The sequence below is a fragment of the Lepisosteus platostomus genome, chromosome 6 (assembly GCF_059453375.1).
Source record: "Lepisosteus platostomus isolate fLepPlt1 chromosome 6, fLepPlt1.hap1, whole genome shotgun sequence".
Classification (NCBI taxonomy): Eukaryota; Metazoa; Chordata; class Actinopteri; order Semionotiformes; family Lepisosteidae; genus Lepisosteus; species Lepisosteus platostomus.
This window is the reverse complement of record NC_142616.1, coordinates 66629612-66646574: the sequence shown is the minus strand read 5'-3', so window position 1 is coordinate 66646574 and position 16963 is coordinate 66629612. Positions and strand designations below refer to the sequence as shown.

Genomic DNA, 16963 nt, shown 5'->3' with positions numbered 1-16963 from the left:
GCTGTTGGCATCCGGAGAGGGGAAAGTGAGGCTGTGCAGCAACGCGCCAGGCTCGACGAGGTCATGACCCCGGCGCAACAGAAAACAACGTCACAGCAGAGGCGGCTTTGACCGTGACCTTTGACCCCCGCGCTCCATATGTATTTGTTTATTCGTCCGGGCGGGCGGTCATTAATCAGGGTGCTGACAGAGGAAGGGGACCTCCTGCGTGCCGTGTCGGCCCCAGGTCAGGACGCCCACTTTGGAGTATTAGGCTCTGGGGCAAGGGGGAGTGGGCACTGTAACTCCCATCACGTCTAACGACAGGCAGAGCAAGGCCCCGACGCTTTCATTCAAAATGTCGAAAATGCTTCCAAATTCAATCGGCAGGGGGGGAAGTACCCATGGAGGCCCTGAGCAGGCCTTATCTTCAGCCCAGCTGGACAGGCCCCCAACAAACCAGCTGATTTCCTCCAGCAGCTCTGACTGCTGCAAGCACCAGACTGCAGCTGCCGAGCTCCTGTGTTCAAGAGGCTCAGATACCCAGCGCCGGAAATCACGCAACCAAGCTCTCCTGCCCCTCGTCCCTCTTCCCTGCTCGCCATAGAGCCACCTGGGATACACTGCTTGGCTCAGCTGAATGCCAGGAGTCTGATAGCAGGTCTGGGATTAATTGTGAGCCCAGATCTTACAGTTAGTACATGACGCAGGCGATGAATTTCCTGACTCAATGAGAGCATTGTTACTGTACTGTATATAGATCGGTTCATATTCCGAAACTCAAAGCAGACGGCGAGAGCCCCGATTCTCAGTGTGAGTGAACCCCTCCGTGTCGGGTGACAGAGATGCCAGATCACACAGACACAGAGCCCCCGCAGACACACGCTGCTCTACAAGACTGCCTCCACGATACCGTGTTCCCGCATGGAGCTTTCCGGGCCATTCTGCGTACATCCTAGAGCTTTCTCCAGGGGGACCCAGCAGCAGGGTGCTCAGCCCAGATCACCCCAGCCTCTCTGGCACGCCCTGAGACCCTGAAGCCTCCTACTGGATAACAACAGCAGTGTAGACCTATGAGGGATCACCTGGGAAGAAGATAAAACCCACTGGGTATCATTTAGAGTAATCTGAGGCTTCCTGACGCTAATCAGGGTATTTCCTAGATTAGCGCTAATTACCGCCTGAGAATCCGTCAGGAAGCACATGTGCATCACAGCCTCTTAGCGTCCTTCCACTCAGAGGCTTTTGTTTTGTCTTTATAGTGTCAGTCCTGACGCAGGTCTCTAAACCACAGCTCACTTCCTCGCGTTACAAAATACACGCGGCCCGCCAGAGCTTCCGCCTCTGTGTTCGTTGTCACTTCTCCTACATCTGGGACTAAGGCGTCTTCGGGGTCGATTCAGTCAGTGGAGGGGGCGGGGGGGGGGCGGCTCAGATCCAGGAAAAGAAGCAGCGGTCAGTGACGAGTGAGACCGCAAGTTCCAGTTCCAGATGAGACACCCAGAGGGCAGATGTGAGATCAGAAGCAGCCGACTTCAGGAGCGAGAAAGGGACACAAGCATTTCAAACACGGCGTCTAGTTCTGCCAGGCCCAGGGGACCATTTTTAGTCTTGAATGGAAGGCTGAGGGGGGATCTGACACAGGGGTTCAGAATCCAAGAACAGGAGGCGCTTCTTTACACAGAGGCTGGTGGGAGTGTGCAACAACCTACTCAGAGATGTTGTTGAAGATGGTGACCCTGTTTCTCTCAGTGAAACAGACAGATGACATCCTCCCATCTTTACACAAAGGGTGACAGAGGTGTGGAACAAGCTCAGTATTGACTTACATTTGCACTCTTATATAGATGGCGTATGAGCCAGGCGAAGCCATTTCCTCGAGGGGGCGACAGCGGTGTCTCAACCTGGGATGTGAACCTGCAACCTTCCAGTTCCAAGTGCAGAATCCAAGGTGCTGTGCCACACTCCTGCCAAGTGCCCTGACTGCAGCCTGACCTCCCACGCGGTTCTGGGGTGGACGTCTGCCCTCCAGGCGGCCGAAGGCCTTGGGTGTGTCACGTCCAGGAGCAGGGGTCGCGCTCAGGAGGGACACCCTGCGGGACCCTGGCTTCGCATGGGACAGTAGACTGTGCCTCTGTGGCTAGCGGTGAGCCGGGAAGAATTTTTTTAAAAAATCAGAGCGCGGAATTGAACAAAAATGCAACGTATTTTTTTAATAAAAAAATGAGGCAACACAATCCTCTCTGTGAGTGCCAAGCGAGGCAGCGCCAGGCTGTGACCACTCTGAGGACAGGCCTGCTAGCTCGCAAGGCGGTCAGGACCATGTGTTAACAATTCCTCCCTGTACAGATACAACTTTCCGTTTTTTTTTCTCCCAACCTCAAACAAATCTGAAGGGTTTACTACGTGCAACTCGTTCTATTGTTCTATTGGCCACGGGGCCAGGTTACGACGGCCGTTGAAAATAAGGATTTCTGGTCTTCCCCCCTATAAAACTACACCTGGAGAAAACGCAGTAAAAGTCCCATTGAAAAGACCGACAAGACTGGAGTTTTATTCTGTAAAGTTTGAAAAGCAGGCAGCAGTGTCAGCTTTCCTCTCTTGCTCCACTACATATTAAAGCTGTCCCAGTGCCACAGGAGACCAGAGTCAATTCCAGACACGTTTAATTGGAAATATCTGGGAATGAGAAGGATCGGAGAGGTCTGTTGTTTCTACGGTGTGGAGAGATGAACATCAGGCCGAAGCAAAGCAGGCTTGTTCTCCTACTCCAGCACTCTGTTACGATCTCACAAAAGCGCTTCCGACTGCCGCTTCTGCGTAGTTCCCATTTCCGTCTTTTCATGTTATTCCTGAAACACGGATGCCAGTGTTTGTATATAATCGAGCATCCTGCAAATGCTCCACACACTTGACAATCGGATTTTTTAATCTTTTACATTTTTTTTTCTGGGAGGGGCCAAGGGGTGGGAGAGATGTGGGGGGTGCCCACCTGGCAGAGTGTGACAATTGGACCCTGGTGGGCTGTGCCGGGCAGGGCACTGACGGGCTCGTGTGGGTCCAGAAGCCACGTGGCTCAGGCAACCTGTAAGCTCCTCCCACCATACCCCACTCATTCATAGTCCCCGCCCCCAACCCAATCATGCCACACCCCTCCCCAGCCAAGCCCCGCCCCCCCCACCCAAAAGCTGCAAAGCAGAGAACAGGCAACACCAGCAGCACCTGTTTCACATCACCAGCCTGCTCCTTGCACACACACCTCCTCAAGGACACCAGGAAAGCCACCACCCGTCTTTTCATCCCTCGCTGCCATTGGCTAGCTTCCCATTTCCCTGTTCCCCGCTCCTAATCCCCTTGCAAAATGCCACTAAGTAGTTTCCCAGAGGCTGCTCGGTACACTGCAGCGCGGCACAGTGCAGAGCAGACCAGAGCTGCCTGCAGGCTCAGGGTGCAGGATCCCCCACTGTCTGTAACAACCCGGCAACTCTCCCCACACAAGGCCCCCACGCTGAACAGACAAAACCGCTGAGCCTGTCGAATAAGCTGCATCCGATCGCTTAGGGGTTATCTTCATTCTGATCAATATTATTGGCAGTAGCTGGAGAAGTGTTGGGATTAATATTTCGGTTCTCAGCTGCCACGTTCTTCACAGTAAAAATCCCATTGACCGACAGCCCTCTGTGTGCTCAGGAGCTGGGAAGGAGGCTCACTTTCCGACACTGATTAAGCCAGCTTAACTTGCACACAAAAAAAAACAAACAAACTTTTTTTGGTATCCCATTGCTTGAAATCCCCCGTGACTTTTTGTGATTCTGGTGAGAAACGCTCCTTTGAGATTCGGGGTCCTACTGAAAGACTTTAATTGTGTTAAGCAGCCCAGCTGCACAGAGAATTCCAGGGCTTGAGGTGGAAGGCAGGTATGGGGATCATGTGCTCCTTTGTCCGAGAGGGGGAGGTCAGGGGTCAGAGGTCGGATCAGCATGGCCTCCTGTTGCAATATTGGATTACCTGGATTTAGGAAGGAGGTAGTGTGTCTGTCGCCCTATTCAACAGGCTCTCCAAGGGGGCTGATGCATTAATGCAAAGAAATGGAAGGCTTGGTCACCTGAAAGGAGGGCCACACGCTGCTAATTTTGATTTTGTCAAGTCGTTCGACTGCGCGGGATCCCAGCCCGGGCCTTTCTCGGTCCCCTCATCGCCTTCTCTTCCCCAGCACAGCCTAGCCGAAAGCAGGAAACAGCGGCAATCAGCCTCTGAGGCCCCGTGGAGAGACCTCAGGCTGGTGTCAGGGGTGCCGAGAGATGGACCTCACTGCGGATCTGGTGCGCCTGTCCAGTTTCAGGACAGGACAGGTGGAGAGATCACACCGGAGGGGGGGGAGGGTGGAACGGGCTAGTGGAAAGGACAAGAGAGCTCAGGCAGATTTCTCCTCGTCTCCCGGTTGTGCCCGGTTGTGGTTTCCAGATTTCCCAGCCGGACTCAGATGGACAGAGCTCCCCAGTGCCCCCTTACTCCGAAACGAGGAGGGCATACCGGCCCAGTGCGCAGCTCGGTGCCATCCGGATCGTGCCGGTGTGAGGTGAACCACGGAGCCCCGTGGCCGAGTCCATGGCCCCGCGGCACGCTCAGTCCCCCCCACGCTCTTTCACTGCAGAGCCGGTCTCGCCAGTCTCGCCCCCCCCACCCGTAGTGAGCTTGCAGCCCGCCCCACTGACTAACAGCCTCCCCGCTTTGAAGGGGAACCTCCAAAATAAACCGCTCATCGAGAGACTCTTGCCACTCTCCTGAAACACGGCTGTGCTCCCAAGCAGCGTGTTGTCACACCAAATACACACACACACACAACAACACAAACACACACACAGAGGCACTCATCCATTGGAAACTTTTCCCAGAAGATTACGGCGATCTGGAAGCAATTTTCTCCGCTGAAGCTGCGGGCCCAATTGAGCCCTGAGCATGCGTGGCGTGTTTAGACAGGGCTAATCAGTCACTCGGGCTCGCAGAGAGAAGTCCCATCAGGCCGGGCTCGAGCGCGCGGGCAGCAGCGAGCAGTGACCCCCTAATGAAGCAGCCGACTGAGAGGAGGATCAGTGCAGGAGCTTTGGGACACCTGAACCTGGTTAATATTAAATCCTGCAGGGCCCGAGGGCTGATTACAGGGCTGACTTCCAGAGGCAGCCTGGAATCCCGTCAAGCTCTGAAGTCAAAAACGAAACACCCCCAACGTCTCGCCTACCGCAGGAGCAATCAGGGCGCTGCCATCGCAGCCTGCCCGGGTTCCCACTCTCCGAGATGGACACAGAACCTCTCCGGTCTCACCGTGGGAATCACCAGTTGGAAGATGGAAGAGTCTAGTTGCAGGAACATTATACACGCATTTTTCAAAATTATTACCAGATCTGCGTTAAAGTGAAATACGCCAGCTTTTTCAAGACATCTCCAGGATAGTTTGCATGTAACGTAATATACACATTTCACCACACACATTAAGGATGACTGGGAATATGTAAATACAGAAATAAATATTGTCCATATAGAATACATACTATTATGAAGCTAAAATGAGCTAATTCCTTAATTGTGGCTGTGTATGAATAGGGAATGTTACTATTTAGTAATAAACTCTACACAGTAGTTACAGTTACAAAACCATGCAATTTCGTCAAATTAATGTGCTTCCAAATTATTACAGCGCTCCATTGTTTTCTCGCCAAATCCTGGAATTTAATGACTAAAAAATAGCATCTCGCCATGTCTGTTTGTTCTGAAATCGCAGCCTGGGACGCACTGAGCAGTAATGACAGGCTTAACTGCACCATCCCCTTGCAATCCGACTCCAAGCCCAGGCATAGCTGGTTATGGAATGCATTTTTCACATGCATTGAATTCTGACCGCTAAATCAAATGTCACCCAGAGAATTAAGGGAAAAAAAGGCAGTTTTTTCATAACTGCATCAGATGGAAAGGCTCTGGGTTCCAGCTGAAATAGAAGCTTCGTCCCACCTTCCCATTGGAAATTCCACAGCCAAAGCCTGGAGCTTTTCAGGGGGGCAGGAGAGAGACGCTGGGACGTGGCCGGGGGGGCTCGTCGACACTTTGACTTAATCCCGGCCCTCCTCTCCCCTCCCTTCGCGATTCGTCTTCATGAAGTCTTCGGGCGCGGCGCTGTGTGCCCCTGTGCTTTCTTCTCCTGCAAGGAGGCAGCGGGGAGCCGTGTTAAGAAACGCAGAGCCATTATTAAAATATGCCGGCCTCCACCCGTCAGGTTTTGTCTTACAAGCCGTGTCTGATGTCTTACACGCTGCGTCACGCCATTAATCGTTGCGAACGCGAATGCAGGGCTCACTTGATGTGTTGGCTCCTGGGGTCGAAGGTCGCGCTGTATTGTCTCCTACAAGCTTCCTGCCATTGTCCCGCTCCGAGCTGCGGCTCTGTGACGCCACGCTCCCCACGGTGGGGTCAGAGGGGGGCGTCCTGTCTCGCTCACTGGCTCGGGGGGGGAGCGCAGGAGTGATGGGAGAGCACAGGCCTGCGGCCCTCGGCTTCTTCCTGCGCCGTCCGGTCCAGATCCCACCGACAGATCTCTCCCAGCTCGCTGCGGAGAGGACAGGCAAGGACACAGACCAGGGATTCAGGAGCCTTTTCAGGCGAAGCTTTTAAAAGCCTAACCTTTGAAAAATTAACGCTGATGACGAAGAGAGTTGTTAACAATGCTTTGAATTCCCTTTCGGGACACACTGTGATGGTTATGACTGCCGCCTGGCAGTGCTGGGGTCCCGAGTTCAATGCTGGGGTGCTGTCTGCGTGGAGTTTGTATGTTCTCTTCGTGTTGGTGCAGGTCTCCCCCCGCTGTCGAGAAACTTACTGGCAGGTCGATGGGCTTCTGGGGAAAATTGGCCCCGGCGCAAGTATCTGTGTGTGTCTGTCCTGTGATGGACTGGAGTCCTGTCCAAGGCGTATCCTGTCTTGTGCCCTAGGAAAACACTTCCAGGGGGGAAAAAAAAAGATCAAAGCTTTTGTAACACCTGTTAGTACAGCTGAGCACCTCCACCATTTCTGAGTCTATCTGGCTCTTTTACGCGTCATCTTCTGCTCAGTTGTGACATTTTAAGCCTCATTTAAGTGTCAATCGACTTTGTGCTGTCCATTGCTAAAGTGGTTTTCAGCACGGTGGTGTGGCAATTAGCACACCTCCCCCGCCACTCTTAGGCAGGATTCTGTGGTGATCCTTCTGTGGGGAGTCTGCGTGTTCACATCATGTTCCCACCAGGTGCTTTGTGCTCCTCCCACCCCCCAGAGATGTGCTAACGTGGCTAATCGGTGACTTTAAATCATCCTTTTGTGTGTGTGTGTGTGTGTGTGTGTTTGCCCTGAACCACGACTGACTGGGGTCCTGTCCCGGGACAGGGTGCAGTTTGCTATTATCTTCCTTATTGATTGGGTTGCTCAATTATGAGCAGGGGGTAAATCGTGAACACGCTGCACGCTGGAAAAGACAAAAAACTGAGCATAACTGTAAGCACACCACCATGTATATCAGAGTTTCAAAGCCGCTGTTTCACGAATGGCCAGCTCTGTGATCTTGCTGCTACCGTCCCTGTGTCTCCTCTCGCCCAGATGCTGGCGAATGGTGCCTGACAGGAGTGAGGGTGTTCCCTCTGATTTGCCACAGGGCAGGCAGCACTGGCCTAACCCAGGCCCTGTCTGTCAGTATATCTCCGCGGCGGAAAGGGGACATCAAAGCTCTGGCCTCTCCTTCAAAACCCTGCTCACCCCCCCGGTGTCCCGTGCGAACCCATCTGAGGCTCATAAACCCTGACCTGCCTCCCGTGCCTTCTGCCTTCTGTCTGAGCATGAAGGCTAAGGTCAGCTTCTCACCCAAATCCCCCTCCAGGCCTGTGGTCAATGTTCACACTTAAATTGGAAATTTCCCCTGCATCTTCCAGAAACCTGACACGGCGCCCCGAATTTTACCCCTTATTTATGACGGCTAGCTATAAGGCAGCTTTTGTTTTCTGATACTCCGATTTCCTTCGCTTGAATCGCGGCCGCTTCTTGTAGTTTTACTAATGCATGACCCCTGTGCTTGCTCTGTCCCATTCGCGCGGCTCTATAAAGCGCACTGAGAGACACTGTCAATGTGAAGAGCGGACATCAGGCAGCTCTGAAGGGCGGGAGAGGCACACTGGTGCAGAGGAGGATCGGGGCTTCAGAGCAGAGCAGCAGGTACGTGCGACAGCACGCTGACGCGGCCAGTTGTGACAGAGGGATCTGCAATCATATCAGCTTTGCTCTTGAACTGAGAGAGAGACTGTATTATCCCCGAGGGGGGACGACGTGTTTGTACAGCAGGCCGGAGCAGTTGACGTCCAGACGAAGAAGAAGAAAGGGCACAGCAAGAACAAGAACACGCATGCGCACTTGCAAAGAACATCAAGTGTTAAGTAAGGATGTGGCTACAGGTACGAATGAGAACTTAGATCTACTGGTTTGAGAGTTGGGGAGCCTTTGTCTGCGTCCTGATGGGCGGAATTGGACAAGGGGTGTGGAGGATCGCCTGACGCTTGCTTGCAAACCTGGACAGTCCGACATCTAACCACCTGGACCCACTGAAGACAGCCAGGGGAGAGCAGCTGTCCCAGACCCTACACAAGGGTTTCCTCCATGAGCGCGTGGGAGACTCTGTGCTGAACATGGACCGGCGCATAGATCGCCTCACCAAAAAAACCGCGGCTCGCCTAAAACAGCACCTTCCTGGACCCCTTGCCCTTGAAAGCAACCGGCCTCTCCGAAATCAAAGCCAGGCGGTTCAGGCCCTCACTGCTGCCAGGGCCACTGGGAGGAGTCCAGGGTTCTGTATGGCTGCTCCACCATATTGGAAAAACTCCGTATTGGAAAAGCATCAGCGTTGCGGAGTGAAACAGGATCCGCGCACAGAGCCCGGGGAGAGCGCGCCGGTAATTACACATGACAGGTAGGGAGCAGCGGCCCTCCCTGCAGCATCTGCAAAAGTGATCGCGCTCTGGAAATCAGGGGATGACCTCTGCCCCCTGAAGCGATCATGAAAGGCACACCGCCCCGCTAACGTCCCGACAGGCACGGCCCTGTCTCCTGCCCCGCGCCAGCCCGGCCTCGCAGCCCACGCCTCTCCCTGGCTCGAGGGAGCGACTGGGGAGCTCGCCTGCGACGTCCCGGGCTACTGTAGCTTGACGAGCGGATTTTTCTTTTCAAACGAGACGGCAGTGACGTTGCGCCCTAGCCCTGCCCCATCGGCTTTATTAGAGAAGGTAACCACCGGGGTATCCCAACCACTCGCTTGGAAAGATGGTCTGAAGTCCTAGGGGCACCGTTTCTCTCATGAAAGCAAAAAAAAAAAAGCAAAAAAAAAGCTGGAGGTGCTTTTTTATAGCTCCTTGTGGACTTACAGTCTGATTCCTCTCCAAACACAAACTGAAGGGGTTTCAGGCGCTCCTGTCAGAAGGGGCAAGGAGGGAATGTCCACAGCAGGACAGCACACGTTTAGCTTAGAAGTACTGGCAGCAAGCGATGAGACAGAGCAGTGAGCTCTGCACCTGCAGGAATGGGACAGTTCAGGGACTTCCTCAGGGATCAGGGAGCTTGGGATCCCGAATCCAGAGGGTCTTCTGCATCCCTTTAAATGTGCAGGATAAACTGGGCCAACTATACCTCCAGCTGGGACTCATTAACACATTCTGAGCTTTTTCGTGACTTAAGGAGACACACAATCCCTGCTGGACACCCAGGACTGGAGTTTTGATATTTGGGTTTAAAGAGTTGTCTGTCAGGTCACTGTAGGCTTACCAAGAGAGGGCTGTACCGCAGACTCCTGATCTGGAAATAAACTGGAATCATGTTAAATTTTAAATCACCTGTTGTTTACCAACTGAGAACAGGAGGCTCTTGCTTACACTTGTTGTTGAAGCCGACACGCTGGTTTCTCTCAAGACGCAGCTGGATGAGATCAGTGAGCTACTAACTACCAACCGAACCAGATGGGAGAAAGGGCTCACGTCCTGCACGCCGAGAGAAGGTCTGGGTGCGTCGATCCGCTCCTTAGCGGGAAAGCAGTGCAAACTGTGCATGCTGCACAAGAAAAAACACAACGGAAAAAAGAGGGCTGTCAACCATCCCTCAGGCGTCACGAGATCTCACTTTCCATCTTTCTCTGTTGTTGCAAAAGAGCCTGTCATGTGCATCCTCCCCTCCGGTCTGATCTGCCTCCCCAGCCCCCCAGAGATGAAGCTCAAACAGACCCCAGATAAACCTGTCGGGAGTCTCGCTGAGGAATGTCAGCCCAGCGCCCCGCCCCCTCGGCCCCACTGCCCATGAAGAAAGGCCTTTGTTTCAGCGCCTCTTCAGAAAGCTCTCTCCATTCAGCCCTCATCAATGGAGATAACCAGTGTCTCCGTGTCTCACAATGAATCTCCCCGCGGCCCGACAGGGCCTCTATTAATCTGCGTGCCTCCCGAGCCCAGGCCCGTGCAGGGTTATGAAAAGACAGAGAGAAAACTGTTCAGGAGAGCCAGGCGGTAGGTCTCACCTCTCCCTCTTGTGCACAGACCTCTCGGGAGGTGGAACAGGCCGACGCCGCACCACACCCCGCAGAGACCCCCAGCAACAAATAAACACACTCCGGGTTCCCAGAGATAAGGTGCAGGAAAAATAATCAATGGGCCGGTTTGGATGGAGTGGCGTGCCAGCGGAGGGGCTCCAGGTTAACTTGGGCTCGCCTCCGGATTCCTGAGCCACACAGCCCGGACACACACATGGAACCTGTGTGGAGCTGGTGCTGTGACGGGGGGTTTGTCCATAAACCGGGACTATCCCAATCCCGGGGAGTCTGGAATGACAGGCGAGCTGCGGCGCCCAAGCTGTGCTTCACACTGGGGTCCTTCTGAGTTCAGCCACCTGGCAGCTGCTCTGTCCCGTTGGAGGCAGGCTAGATTGTGACTAGATTACGACTAGATTGAGATTAAATTATGACTAGACTGCGACTAGATTGCGACCAGACTGCAACTAGATTGCGACAAGATTGAGATTAGACTGTGCCCACGCTGTGACCAGAGTGTGACTAGACTGTGCTTGTACTCATCTGTGCTTTGTGTGACGCTCCTGCTGTCCTGTGTGCATTTCCCACTGTTTTGTAAAACATTACCAGATCCCCAGATGTTTTGGTGTCCTCTGGCGCATTATCTGGAGCCTCGCCGCCTGCGTTCCTACTGGTTTTGGCACAGCACTGAGCTCCGTGTTTGCGCAAGATGCAGAGCAGAACTGAACACAGTGCAGAGCGTGTTGCATTCATGGGGCTTCCTGCTGTCCACCTCCATGACTCCCCTGTGAGGAGTGAGAGCAGACTGCCGGGTGAAAGACAAGGTGACCCGGGGGGCACCCTCTCTCTGCTGGGGGGGAGGTGATCACCTCTGCACCAAATCCGATTCAGACCCGGGCTTTCCTCCACTTTCCTCTCCACTGCTTCACTGATTTGGGCGCCAGCGAAATCCACAGTGCGTGCACGCTCTGTAGAAACCCAGGCACTCATTCCTGACCTGTGCGCGGCCCTGCAGATAACGGACCTGCCGGCTCTCTGCCGGGCCGGTTACAGGAAATCCATATTCATCTCGCACAAAACAAGCTGACGCGGTCCCGAAAGAGAAGCTTGCTCAAGCAAACGGGCTGCCTTGCCTGCGCTTTAGGGGAACGGACGCAGTCACACCCCTTCGCCACCCCCAACACACAGAATTAGAAGCCCAGTGCCTCCTCCTGAGCTTGTGGCAAAGTCGGGGTTCTTCAAGCCCGAGTTCACCCCGCTTGTTAGGACGGTGTGGGCCGCCGCTGTCCCAGTTCAGAACGACCCCCAGGAAGCCCAGCTTTCCCCCCTTCCCTCCTGTCTTCTCCCAGAATCCTTAAGGAATCAGACAACCCCAGGACACGGTTAATTAGCTGATGCTTAAATCCAAAGCAATCTACGTCCGGCTGTGAAAGCTTAAAATACAATTTCACAAAGAGGATGGAATAAAAGACTGGGAGGTACCTGGATTAACTCTTGCAGTCAGAAGGTTCCCTGGACCGAAGCTGGAAAACCCTGTCGCTGGGCCTGAGCGATGCAGCCTCTCTCTTTTCTGGACGTCTGCTCACACAGGATTAAAATTTTTGCCCAAACACTCACACGCCTCAGGAAAAAGGCCTCCATTAAACATGCAACAAAAACGAATGTTTCCAATGAAAAAGTTAAGCTTCCTTTCACTAGCCGGTGTCTTTTTTTACTCAACACTGATGGTGTGTTCGGCCCACTGATTTCTTTTTTTCTTTTTTTTTTACAATAATCCGTTATTCTTTCCGAAAGGCACATGCACAAAGAGGCCGTCTCGCTCTGCAAGGACACCTGCGCCGCTCTGCCTTTCAGAAGAGGACAGCGCTCGAGAGATGAGAGAGACCGGCGCGCGCTCCCAGGACCCCCCCCAGCCGAGAGAGGGCAGCAGCGCCCTCCCAACGCACAAAAACCCCCCAGGCCCCAGCACAGCCTGGGACTAGATTTCTGCCAGCCCCGGCCGCGGGGGGCGCTGACACGGCCCTGGCCCTCCGTGCCCTGCGGTCGCACCGGGGTCCCCTGGCCGCCTTTGTGACGCTCCGCCGGGGGGGGGAGCCTCATTCTTCCTGCCCGCTCGGCCCTGGCACAGCTCCCTCTCTCCTCCCTCCCTCTCCCCGTCTCCCTCCGAGAGCCAGGCCTTTCCCTCAAACCATCCCCCGCCGTCCCGGATTAATCCCGGCTTAATCCCGGCGGCCATCGGCACATCAACACATCCGCAGTCTTCTTCACGTCTCGTCCTTCCTCCTCCTCGCTTTCCCGCCCCATTCCTTCCCCCCCAGATATCCCGGAATTCTTCTCCACGGTCCCAGGACTTTTCTTCGGGTACAGGGAGGGAAGGGGAGGTGGGGGCGGTGAGACTGAATAGAAACACTTTTGAAGACGTGGGAGGTTCGAGCCAAACTCTTACAGCCAGGCTAGCCAGCGCGGCAGACGCAGACGCAGACGCAGGAGGCTGGGAAGTTCCTGGATCTGCGGCGAACACCGTCCACACACGGGGCCATTGCTCGGCGTCTTTAATCGCCCTGAAACAAAGACATGCGAGAGAGAGCGCCCCGTCACCTCTGTCCAAGACGTGGGGACGCCCGGAGGGTCTGTACGAATTTTTCCCCCGAGGTTAGACTGGCCTTGGCTTTCCGAACTCCAACAAACAGACACATGAACACACCCAGGAGGCTCCGCCGAACAGAAGAGTTCCCATGTCTGGGAACGCCGTTGCTGTTTCAGAAGCTGTGAACAGGGAGGACAGTCGGCCCAACCCTGAGGATATGGGGAGAGCCAGGGAGGAGCACTCTGGCCAGGCCGAAGGGTGTGGTTTCCCCTAGAGGCATCACTGGTGCTCATGCCTCCCCACAGAACATAACCAGCTTCTCCTCAACCAGACCCCCTTCCCAGCGCACACTCCCCCTAACAGGGTGAGATTTCAGACCCCGTCACTCCAGTGCACCTGGAGGACAGGGGCTGGGTAAACGGGATCGCGCTGGTTACAAAGAAAAGTGCCATCTTTCCCCCTCGCCCCCGAAGCAACGTCGCGCTGAAATCCTCCGGATCACGAGGTCACAGGGCCCCGAAAGGGAGCCATCCCATCTGCCCCGGCAGCACGGAAGAAAACCGGCTTCCTTATCGCCTCGCATCGGCTGACGGCTCATTAGCGGCTAATCGGAGGTCCTCTCCAGTTACCCCCTCCCCTGCCCTCCTGCTCACATCCCCTTCCGGGGGTCGACGGAGTTACCCAAAGCAGGAGGGCTGGGGGCAGGGGGTTAATCCGACCGGCGAGGCGCTGACTGATCCGCGACGTCGCCGGGCGGGACCCGGGCGGACGGGGCCCTGGAGACGGAGCGCTCCGAGCGCTGATGGAGTGGAGTGGAGGAGAGGAGAGGAGAGGAGAGCTGGGGGGGGTTGCTTCCCGGAAGAATCCGGAGAAGAATCCCGAGGAGAGTGAAAACACAACCCGTGCCAGTCACACACGCCTCGTCCCGTCCCAGCGGAGAGGGATCAGGGAGGATTGTGCTTGTGCTGGGGAAGGGTTACTTTTTGAGTCTGTCTGACTCTCGTGACAGTGTCAGGGGAGCCCGCCAGCCAGGCAGGAGCTGGACACCCTGCTCAAAGTGCTTTACCCCCACCACCCCCACCAGTGTGCTCCCCACACACCAGCTCTCCGTGTAAGGAATCCCCCAACGAAGAGGTACGCCGATCCTGTGCAGACGCAGGAGCAGGTGGATAGCGAGACCGGCGAACAAGCCGGAAGCTCAGGCCAGGTCGTGGTCGAAAGGCGGAAGGTACAGTAGTTCAAAATCTAAAAAAATACTAAGAGAAGCAAACAATCCAAATCTGGCGGCGAGGTCCAAGGTCGAGGGGCGAAAGGGAGTTCAGTATCCAGAAGTAACGTGAGCGAGATTCCGAGTAAACGCGAGGTTGAGCCCTCTGTGAGAAGACTCCATATCGAGCAGCAAGAAGCGGGTTTGAACGGCTTAAGTCCTGCTGCCTGCCACAGGGTAGGGCGTGTGGTGATGAGCTAACACATGCGGCGGCGCTTGTAATTATCAACCCGCTGCTGGCACTGGTGGGCTCTCTTGTGGGCTGGTCTGGGCAGGTGGGTGGTCGTGACACTCAGTGGGGAGGAGAGCAGAGTGATGGAGCCAGTTCAGAGAGGGGGGTTATTAGGAGGCCATGACTGGTGAAGACCGGGGGAGGATTTGGCCAGGACACTGGGGTAACACCCCTACTCTTTTCAAGAAATGCCCTGGGATTTGTAATCACCACAGAGTCAGGAGCTCAGTGTTACATCTCACATAAAGGACAGCGCCTTTTTGCAGTATAGAGTCCCCGTCACTGTGCTGGGGCATTAGGACCCACAGAACCTCCACACGTCTTTCCTCTAATTACTTTTATTGGAGCAATGAAAAGCTCTGCAGGAAGGATATTTCATAACAGGGATGTAAATCTCAGCAGCCGGGGGCTCAGACTGCCATTTGGCGTTAAGTTCAAAGGGCGCCTGGGTGACTGCAGCACGCTCCCTGCTTTCTCAACATGAGAAACAATTCGCGTGCGTGCTCGACCATCTCATGCCATCCCATGCGGCATTTTGTAACATCAATCCGGTCTGCGCTGTGCAAACCTGATATTCCCCCTCCGTCTGTCCCCGACCATCTAAGCTGCAACTCCAGATGTGGACTCTCACCCGTGCTCCAACAGCGAAACCAGAGAACAGAAGGAGAAACTGCTGGGAAGAGCAATTAAAACTGAGTACAGGAGGAATTCCTTACACAAAGAGCTGTGGGAGCAGAGAACGGGGCGCCCAGACAAGGTGTTGAAGCCGATACCCTGGTTTCTTTCGAGAAACAGCTGGATGGGATCCTGGGATCAAACTACCAAACGGGCCAGATGTGTCAAACGGCTCCTTCCATTGGGAACACTTCATTATTGTTAGCCTGTTCCAGCTGCAGTCCTTCACAAGCGCGCTGACTCTCCAGAGCCGTCAGTCCGGTGCCCAGGAATTTCCTGGCTGGAGTGCTGGGCCATCCTAGGTGTTAACCCAGCTGGGTGCGCAACAGCAAGAGGAGCAAAGTGCCTTCGTTCCTGGACACAACAGCTGGATCTGTGCCTGCACCCACGACCCTCGGTAACAAAACCGGAAACCCCCTAGCACTGCTCCGTACTGCCCTCCCCCACCCCAGAAACCCCTGTCCTCTCCGAAAGAGAGACAGTACAGAATTATGCGGGGCTGCAGGTCAGATCGGTGCCCCCCACTCTTTATCATCAGCAAGGATGTGAAGACAGGTTTGATAGCCGATAGCTGGCGGGTCAAAGGGCACGACCCCAGTACATCTCCCTAACCCAGCTTTCAGCTGGCCTTGTCCGCAGGTTAAGATACCGCGTGCGGCCAATCACAAGCAGAAGCTCTGTGTGGATGAACAGCCTTATCGCTGTGTAAATAGTTCCTTCTCCGCCGCCTCTGAATCACTCAGAGACCTGGTGCTCTGGCTGCCCAGGAAGGACGCCGGCTTCAGCCAGGGGTTATCGAAGGCTCGTAACTTGGTCGCTCAGAATGATCTCGCCACGTGAGTGTGGAAATGCACAGGCTCCTCTGCTGCCCTGCAGAATGGGCCAGCTCCTGGATCCTGACGAGGACCGGCAGGGACCCCAGACCGCCCTGAGGGTTCAAGGTGTCACCAGGGACACCCCGGTTTTCCCGGCTGTCCCCACAGCCTCAAGCCTGTCGTTGGTGCAGCCTGGCCTTCCACAGCTCCCACACACAGCACCAGCTGTTAGTCTCGACCTCCTTCGAGCAGCGGGAGGGAGCCAAACGCAGCACGAATGCCTTGTAGAATCAAATACAAATGTAAAAACCACTTCGGATCTCTCTAGACCCACGAACGGTCCTGGGATTTAAGGGCCAGGGAGCAGAGAAGTCCTTCTCTCTCAGTTTCTGCACAAGTACAATAATCACTCTGAGAGGCAGGGTGGGGGCTCTGCAGTAACCCAGTAAATTGCTCCCGAGGAAGGTGCTGTAATAATGTAACAGGACCAGACCACAAAGCCACAGAGAGGCGGCAGTGCTTTGGAAACCACAAGGTTCAGAACTGCCCGAAGTGTCGATTCTGGGCAAAATCACTTTTGGAAAGTTTTAAAGCCACATCAGATTCCTGCACGAGTCAGCCCTGCCTCAGGCCGCTGGTGCAAGTCAGAAAAAAAAGATCACTAGTGCTCACTCCTTGAGATCGATCCTTCACTCATCCAGTCGACACGAGCGGCCCCATTCCCCGTGCCGGCGGGCCCAGGGGACGAGTCCGGCCCAGCGCAGCTCTCTCCGTGCGCAGGGTGGACACGCGGAGGGGCGCAGGGCTGAGGCGACGCGAGGAAGACAAAGAGAGG

The 16963-nt window shown here is 54.9% G+C and overlaps 1 long non-coding RNA gene across 5 annotated transcripts; it reads right to left on the bottom strand.

Annotated features, from left to right (window-relative positions):
• Nucleotides 1-2166: 2166 nt before the first annotated feature.
• Nucleotides 2167-14208, bottom strand: LOC148662184 (uncharacterized). 5 transcript variants are annotated; one of them, XR_015939675.1, is made up of 4 exons: nt 6329-14208; nt 5219-6172; nt 4085-4198; nt 2167-2831 (listed from the first exon to the last, which is right to left on the bottom strand). It is a non-coding gene; the product is annotated as an uncharacterized LOC148662184 (long non-coding RNA). The 5 variants fall into 5 exon arrangements; XR_015939678.1 differs by having other exon boundaries at nt 5986-6172; XR_015939676.1 differs by having other exon boundaries at nt 4085-6172; nt 6329-6577; nt 6848-14208.
• Nucleotides 14209-16963: the final 2755 nt, after the last annotated feature.